Source organism: Astatotilapia calliptera, chromosome 8, assembly GCF_964374335.1.
Source record: "Astatotilapia calliptera chromosome 8, fAstCal68.1, whole genome shotgun sequence".
In the NCBI taxonomy this organism is placed as follows: Eukaryota; Metazoa; Chordata; class Actinopteri; order Cichliformes; family Cichlidae; genus Astatotilapia; species Astatotilapia calliptera.
The window spans coordinates 7,556,913-7,565,833 of record NC_137429.1 but is presented as its reverse complement, the minus strand read 5'-3'; positions in this window follow the sequence as shown (position 1 = coordinate 7,565,833).

The window sequence follows — 8,921 nt, the reverse complement described above, 5'->3', positions numbered from 1 at the left end:
TACTGTTAATTCTACTCTCTGCAGTGTTTAAATGCTTACATATACACACAGTTACTGTCCGTCCACACATACGACTCTGTTCTGCTTCTATGCCCCAGCTTTGTTTACTTTTTCCCACCGAGGCTTCTAGACTTCTGATTGGCCAACATTTCTGCACGGTTAGGAATCTAGCACCACCTGCTGCTTTGGCATGTTCATAGCAGCGTTTTCTTTCATTTCTCCCTTTATGTGTGGACGGGATTATTTTTAAAACGAAAACGGAAAATCTCCGTTTTCAAAAATACCCGTGTACGTGTGGACGTAGCCTCAGTCTCTGACTGGAAGCGCTAATTCGTCATTCGGCTTTTGTCAGACTAAAGTAACTGTTAAAACTGTTTGAAAAGCTCAGCTATACAACAAGGAGAGATTGAGAATTTCCTTTTAGTTCTCAGTTTATTTGATATTGACAAAAGTTAGTCAGTTTTGTCTGTTCTTCTGTAAAACAAACTAAGATTTATTTTTAGAATTAATATTTTGTTTCTAAGTGGAATTGACAATTTAGTCTGTTTAGCGGCTGCCTTTTGTGTAGTTTGCAATATTTGCCTTTATTTATCTGAAAAAGTCTCATGTTCCTTAAGTACATCTACCCTGTTGAACTTATTATGGGAAATAAATATTTAAATAAAAACAAGCTGCTGATTATTTCACATTTTACTTGTGAGCAACGGCACATTTAAATCTTACAAATATAGTTATTTGTCTTATATCGTGATAGATATCGTTATCGCCTGAAATGAAAAAAAAACATATCGTGATATGAAAAAATCTCATATCGCCCAGCTCTACTTTCAGCTATAAATTACACAGAAAGAGTGCGTACTTTACTTTCTTGTATCCATGATTAATGTCTGACCTTCTTCTATTATTTCGTGTTTTTAAAAAAAACTAATTGCCACATTTGACAAATGTTAGCTTGGAATTTCCTGTTGTGGCACTGATGCAGGGTTGTGTATATAGAATCAGGATGCTGTGCCATTCTGTTCTGGGTTGTTGTAATGTTTTGGAACACTATGTGCCCGTATAGATTGCAAGACGTTCTGAAACTGAAGGCGATCCTGAGGAAATTGCCAAGTATGTTAACTATATTGTTGGATAAGGTATAGAAGTCCTGAGTGGGGGAAAAAAAGTGGGTGTCTGTTTTTCTTTTTTTTAATGCATGATCCAAAATGTTTTCTTATGCCAGGGTATTTTAAATTTATTTTGTAGGAAGTTTGTTTTTGGGTTTCTAACATATTTTCACTCAGTCGATTGGGGTGGAAATAAATTGGAAACATTTAATTGTAATTTTTCACTTTGATTTTCATTTTTCTGTTACATTCTGGTTGTAATTGGTTGGTTTTTCAGCATCAAAACTACTGGTTAGTTAAATGAAAGAAATGTGGCCCTGGCAGAACTTTTCTTTTTCCTTACTTTAGTGGAAACCTTTCTCTTCACCTGTCTCACAGATGTGGGGGGAAAAAATCACTCTGAAAGATTACACAGACAACACCTTAATTTTCAACTCCTCACTTGCCTCTCAGGGCTTCTGTAGTAATGTTAGCAGCACATTGGATTTAGTTTTTTTCTACTTCTGTATAGATATGCATTATAGACCTCTTTTTATATTTCAGTGTATATGGGCCAAATCTTAGGATGTCTTCTGTTGATCAGTTTTGTAACATGTAGTGTTTGGGGTGATGCAATCCCTTTTGTTCATCTCCAAGACGTTTGCTGTTATCTTTTGATAAAATAATGTACATATAGGTAGTGCCATTAGCGATTACAGTAAACAAGCTTTGTTACCAGCAGTGTGACTATGAGATCCTACTAAGCAAACAGACAAATATTGGATTTAACATGATATGGTACATATGTGGTCAGATTGTGTTTGCATTGCGACATTTTCACAGCTGTCTGCAACACCAGACAGTATATTGCTGTAGATTTTGGAAGACATAAATAGAAAATTGTGGAAAAGTACACAAAATTATGCTAAAATACTTAATGTATTTTAGCATAATGATCTTAACTTTCGGGCATTTGTTGTGTTTCTCTGTGGGAAACTCCTAAGTAGGCCAGAATAAACCATGTAAAAGAATTTGCAAACACACTCTGCCCCAGGTCTGCTTAGAAGTTTTTCATTCCCTGACAGCAATGGTGTGGGGAGTGAAAAAAAAAAAGAGAGAGAGAGATAAGAACTGCGTAAGACAGCTGGCTCAAAGTTCAGCTAAAGAATGTTTCCTTTTTTCCCCCACTGGCTTTAGTGATATGCCAAGTATGTACTGTTTTCTTTCCCTGTTCCATATTCTGGTTTTACAGTATATTAATATATTTATCTTCACTTTTCTTTCTTTGAAATAACTTCTATATTTTTCAATAAAAGAGAAAGCTGATAATCTTTTACTGTGATCAACTTTCTTTTGTTTCATATTTGCAAATCTGTCATCGCAGGCTGCGTAATTTTCAAACTTTTTAAATGTGTAACATTGGGCACAAAACAGGCAGAAAGCTCAGTATAAACTGCCGTCTACTGCAAGGTCAGATTTCAATGAGGGAACTGCAGAAAGAGCCAAATCCACAGTTTAACAAACACACTCTCGCAGTGGATTATTCTACGCAAATAACCCTGAAATGAAAGATAAAACCCCGTGTTAACAGTTTTCACATCCCATCATGGCAAGTGGAGTCCTGTGAGCTAATTAGGATCCTTCAGCCACACTGCTTTTGATAGGCTTTACAGCCTCGTTAATACAACAGAGCAGTCCTTAAAACGTGCACTGTCTCATCACGGTTCATGAACCTTACAAACGAGAGTCAAAAAGGCAAGAAAACATGCATTTATGGCGTGTTAATGATTGATAAGAAGAGTAGTACAGAAATGTACAGATGGAATAAATCTGTTTGTTTTTGCTTTTTTAAACCTTAAATGGTTTCTGCTATTAAAAACCATCTGGATATGCGATAATATGTGCATTAGCTTTACTGTTACCAGATTTAACTTGCATGTCTGGGTTCAGTGCAGCTAGTCAAAGGGTTATGAAGAGGATTGTGATCCTAGGTCCAAAAACAGCAGCTTTCTTGTTGAAATACAAGCTTTAAATAGAGACCTGGATCATTTCTGAAGCAATTTTTCAAATACATCTGGACAGATTAAATTGGCTTCATTTGGCATAACCATGGAAAATCACTGGAAAATATAACAGGACATTTATTCAGGGATGCACTAAAACAAACAGTTTTAGGTTGTTAAATATACATTTGTGAGGGAATACTTCATATCTGACTAAAATGTATTTTATTTGTTTCTTTTCTTAAATCCTCCATCCATTTTCTTCTGCTTATCCACATCAGGGTTGCTGGAAGGGCTGTCATAGGTGTGGCACACCACAGGCAGCAAAAAGGAGTCTATCATAGCACTTATACATTTTTAACCCCTTTTTTTTATTATACCACTTCTTCTTACTGTTATTAAAAATGTCAGCGATGAAATTATTCAGCAGTAACACTTCTCTACTCTACTTCGCAGCACTAGTCACTATGACACTTCTCATGAATAATAAACACATTTACATTTTATGGCTGTTCACTTATGTAAGATTTTTAAAAACTTGATTTACTATTGGAATTTTTTTTTCCAATGTTAAATAATTTGCTTTTTTTCTTTTTTCCCCACCACGGTTGAAAAAGTGCCTTGAGTCCAGTGGCAAATTCAGAGGAGTTTAATTAAAAAGGATAGTTTTCTTTTTCTGCTTGGCAGCTCTCCGTAAAGCCGTCTATACACACCAGGAAAAAAAAAAGTGGTGCTTAAGTGTGAATTTCAATAGTTTGAATGAAAAAAATTACTTGTGGATAGGCTCATTTAAAGATATGCTACTATTGCCCTCTAGTGTTATTTTCATGCAAATACAACTTGAAAATGGATGGATGACAATAAGTTGGAGTGAAAGAGACCAAGTCTGTGGCAGCGTCTGCATTGCAAATAATTATTTATGTTTGTTTTTACTATTCCCCCCCCCAATGTGCTAACCAGTGCAGTGCCGTGCCAGCCTTAACCAATATCAGAAGAGCAAAAGACAGTCAATGGGTTATAAATATATCTACACATCGGAAATCTAAATACAGTCTGTGAGCTTATTTCAAATCTCTTTCATTTACACTGGTTTATATCAGGTTATTATGGTGTTGGGGGAAAAAAGGATATTCTGCAAATACCAAAAGCTCAAGCAGATTTCTCAGACTGGTCTGAAGAAAAAAAATATATTCATAGGTTTTCCATCCTTATTCTCCGACATCTTCTCCACAGTGGGAAAGAGTTTGGGGAGATTTAAAATGTCCTCTCTGTTCTTTATACAAATACACCAGGAGTGTGTAAATTTGCTGGAGAAAGCCAGCTCAAATTCCCATTTTCATTAAATCATCTCAACCACAAGCTGACCTTTCTTGTGACCCAGTTTCTGTTTCTCATCCAAAATGTATTAACATAAAAAAGTACTTAATATGCATCATTTCAATATAGAATTAATGTACCCTTTTTGGTCAGAATGCAAAATTCCCAAGCAAGTGAATTTGCTTTTCAAATTGCCAGGAATAAGAATATACATCTTCCAACTGAACCCAGCGAAGGTAATTGCCAGTATGACTAATATTGCACCTTTTTGTTTGTCGTTTTCACGATGCAACAAAGGGAGAACAAAATGTATTTTCATGGGCAGCTAAGAGGATTTTTAAATTATGCTTTCAGTAATGGATCTGGTTTGTGTCTCTCGGTGTCTGGAGGAGTACAAATAGTCGGATCACAGTGGTGACTCACTGAAGCAGTCATGTGGAAGTGCCAGTAAGATGAAATCCTGCTAAAAACAGTCCAGGCATTTACCCCAATTTCCCACCTCTGTGATGATTAGAACCTTTTCATATCCAGTTGATTCACTCATTTATTCATTTATTTATTTATTTAAATCAAGAGTGTTTCTAGTATATATATTCATGCCTGTGTTCATTTCATTATTTCCCTCTAGGAAAGATTGATTTGATATTTTACTTTAATATTATGTAAACATAGACATCAGGAAATATTAGAAAACAGCTATGCCAAATTCTATATCTGTAATATTCCAGAAGAAAATTTTATTTATTCTCCTGATTAAGTTTTTGCATTAAAATTAGAAAAGGGGTTGAATGGATAACCACTAGATGGAGCTAGTGGCTCTAAGTGACGCTTGAACAAGGGTTTTTCTTCTTCTGAGACCCCAGTGTTTCAGTGTCTTTATTGTTTTATGTTTTTTTTTATCTATATTTTTATTAATTTCACCACTAGTTTTAGTCTTTAAACATTATTTAGGGCATATGCCAAGAGGGAAGATTTAGGAAAATCTATATAGGTGTAACTTTTTGGAGGCAGTTGACCCACAGTCTTGTAGACTTCCACATTCTCAGTGAACATGTTAAAGTGTCATTTGGTAAGTTAAGATAATAAATTTGACAAATGAACAAATACTACTGCTAAGGAAATTTCCTCCATGTTTTTCAAACTTTTTCAATTTAAAAATTTGGCACAAAATATCTGTAATCTAACAAAATTGTTACATTTTTTTAAAATGAAAATTTTATTTTTGATTTTGCTAGTTTTTTCCACAATAACGATAATAAATAATTTTTAAAAATAACATCCTCTTTTAGGTTTTTTGTTTGATTTTAGTCACCTATGATAACCTTTGTTTCGACGGTCATCATATTTCTCACAGGTTAGTGTTACCCTGTTTTTTCTTGTGTTGTCCTTTCTAACGTTATTTTCTCATTTTTGGAGCAGAAATGTTGACTTGCACATCTTCCCCTTTTACATTATTATAAACAGTTGCAGAATGAGGTCAACATCATCTTTGTTGATTAAGGTTTTTAAAAAATATGTTATAATGGCATTTTCACCTTATCTCCCTTTGGTAAATCCAATGCAAACAGTTTGGTATTTATTTTCACATAAGCAGTGATGACACATGGATGATCTCGAGCCTGTGGGAATGACTTAATGGAATGCAAACGATGAGCTGGAAATCGCTAATGCTGTGAAATGCTGGGTTCAAATTTTATTAATCATATAGCAGAATCCAGACTGGCAGCCTTTCCAAGTTACGCCTCACCTTTTACGCCTGTGATAGGCTCCAGATCCTGTGTATGGATGGTTGAATACAACATTATTTCAAATTAAAATAATGACTAATATATTCAAAGTGCTTTACATCATCTTTATAATTGTGTATATGGGAGTGATTTATATCAATAAAAAATATTTGCATATTATTGACCCTTTTTCTCTCAACATATATTTGGCAAAGACTGAATTTAATCATAATTTGGCTCTTTTTAAAGCACAATTTTGAGAGTTAAGATTACAGTTCATGTGTTTCTAGAATAATTGTTGAGGAGAACCTCTTATGCTGAGTCCTTTAATGCAGCATCACTTAAATGTACCTTTAAACAAACATTGAAAATCTCTTCCATCAGTCCTTTCTTTCTTTGTTTAGTCTGAGCAGATGTGTTTTTCTCCTTTAATCCACCATTTTATCCTGTAATAAGATACAATTGTATTCACAAGAAAGCAGGGCAGTGCACTGTGTATTCATGTGCACACAAAGCAGTATAAAAGAAGAAAAATACATACAATTTAATACACTAACCCCAATGACTGAACTTGATTTTGTCTACCAGCTCCATGTAATGTAGTAATGAACATGTGTATTTGTTAAAAAAAAAAAGATTTTTAATATGTGAATGCTGAGAAAAAACAACCAGGTTAAAGTATACCCCTTTACTAAGAGGTATAAGTGAATCACATGCAGCTTAAACACTTAAATATTTAGTTTTAGTTGTGCTGAGCCAGCAACTCAATCTTTTCAAATGAGACCACGGTTAAACAAACCAATGTGGCTGTATAATGAAACTAGAAGCTAGCACCTTGATGTGTCTAACTGTGTATATAGCTGTGATTGAGTTTACAACAAAAGGCATGCAATGACTTGTGTTGTTATTGCAGTGGAGAATACATACATAGCCTGGTTGTGTTCTTTGCTTTCCTAAATATTACAAAACTGATTCAGTTAAATGCATATGTCGATTGTGAAAGCTGTTTAAAATGATCCATCAACTCAAGGACCAAGGTCTGGCGCTCATAAATTAAAACTAATGAGGTTGGCAGGTGACTTTTTTCATGGACATATGCAATTTTCAGCCGAGCAAAGCACATTTAAGTGAAGGTGTAACAGCCGGACACTAACAGCTTTCACTAGAGTGGTCTGGAATAACAGGACTCTGGAAAAGGCCCCCACCTGCAGGACTGGGTGCTTGCATGAACCCTTTTTTCAAGTGTGGTTCTTCTAAGCCAAGCTTCAAACCCTCAAACCAAAGAGAAACCAGGACAGGATATTTTAGTGCAAGTTTTTTCAGGTGGTGCATTTAAATGGACAAATTTTATTTTTCCTTCATTCCTTTAATAGATTTTAGCTGATGCTAAGCATTTCAGCATAGCTCCATATTTCGAATCATCAGCAGAAAAACAAAAACAACTTGTCAGGTTCTCATTAATCATGATATTAATCATGCTAAATGGATTGAAAAGGGACCAATGTGAGAAGTGCGTGATGGAGGTTAGCAGAGGTGGAGGTTACAGAAACACATTCTAAAGATATTACCATATTAACATTTCTAAATTCTTTTAATGATTAATCCTTTGAAGTTATTGTACTAATATAAGTTATTTTATCAAATGAAAATACATTATTTTGAAGTATCTCTAATGTAACATTTGGAAAAGTTAGTAACAATGTCATTTAATAATTAATTAAAACTAATGAGGTTGGGTCTAGCACCTTATATAGCCTCTGTAGAAACTATCTACACCCTAACTTATCTTAACTGCACTACTGTATAGCTCTGTGTAAATAATCATTCTGTACATTCGATAATCTTTAATCCTACAACTGTTTACAACTTGCATAGTTCCCATTTCTGTATAGCTGTATATCTCAGATTTCTGTAAAGTTATTTATTTCATATTCTGTATAGTTTTTCATATTTATATCCTGTTCATAGCCTGTACATAGCTTGTACTCACTACAGCCTTTACATACTTAGTTATAGAATATTCACAACATACTTCATACCGTGTACATTATAACATACCATAATAGACCCATTTCTGTAGTATACTCACATATCTATATTATTGCTAATATATATTGTAATATATCTATATCACTAAAGCACTTCTGGATGGATGCAAACTGCATTTCGTTGCCCTGTACCTGTGCATGTGTAATGACAATAAAGTTGAATTCTATTCTATTCTATTCTATTCTATTCTATTTTTTGAAATGTGGCAACATGCTAACTGGACGCTAACAACTAGCAATATTCAACTAGCTGTGGCAAAAAACTTTGCACCAGTGTAAGGTACACCTTGCTGATACTTGGATGGACCCCCTTTTGACTTCAATACTAACTTCATTTTTTGTGACATAGATTCAATGAAGTTGTGAATCTCCCATCCCTAAACATATCTATGGCAGTGTTGCCAACTTAGCGACTTTGTCGCTATATTTAGCGAGTTTTCAGACCCCTTAGCGACTTTTTTTTTCTAAATAAAGTCGCTAAAAAAAGACGTGAAAGCACGTATCGCTTTTACTCTCAACAAGCAGCGGGTGCTGTAACGCAGTCAGTTCTTCTTTTACTCTTATGCTGTTTTGTGGATCACAAGGTTTAAAACTACTTATAAACACACACACACAAAGTAACTCCACCAGAGTGCCTATTTCGGGTCACTTTTGCCGGTCCAAGCCCGGGTAAAGGAGCAGGGTTGGAATTGTGACATTAAAAAAAAACAATAATTGCTAAAAGAAATTTAATTTGTAGTT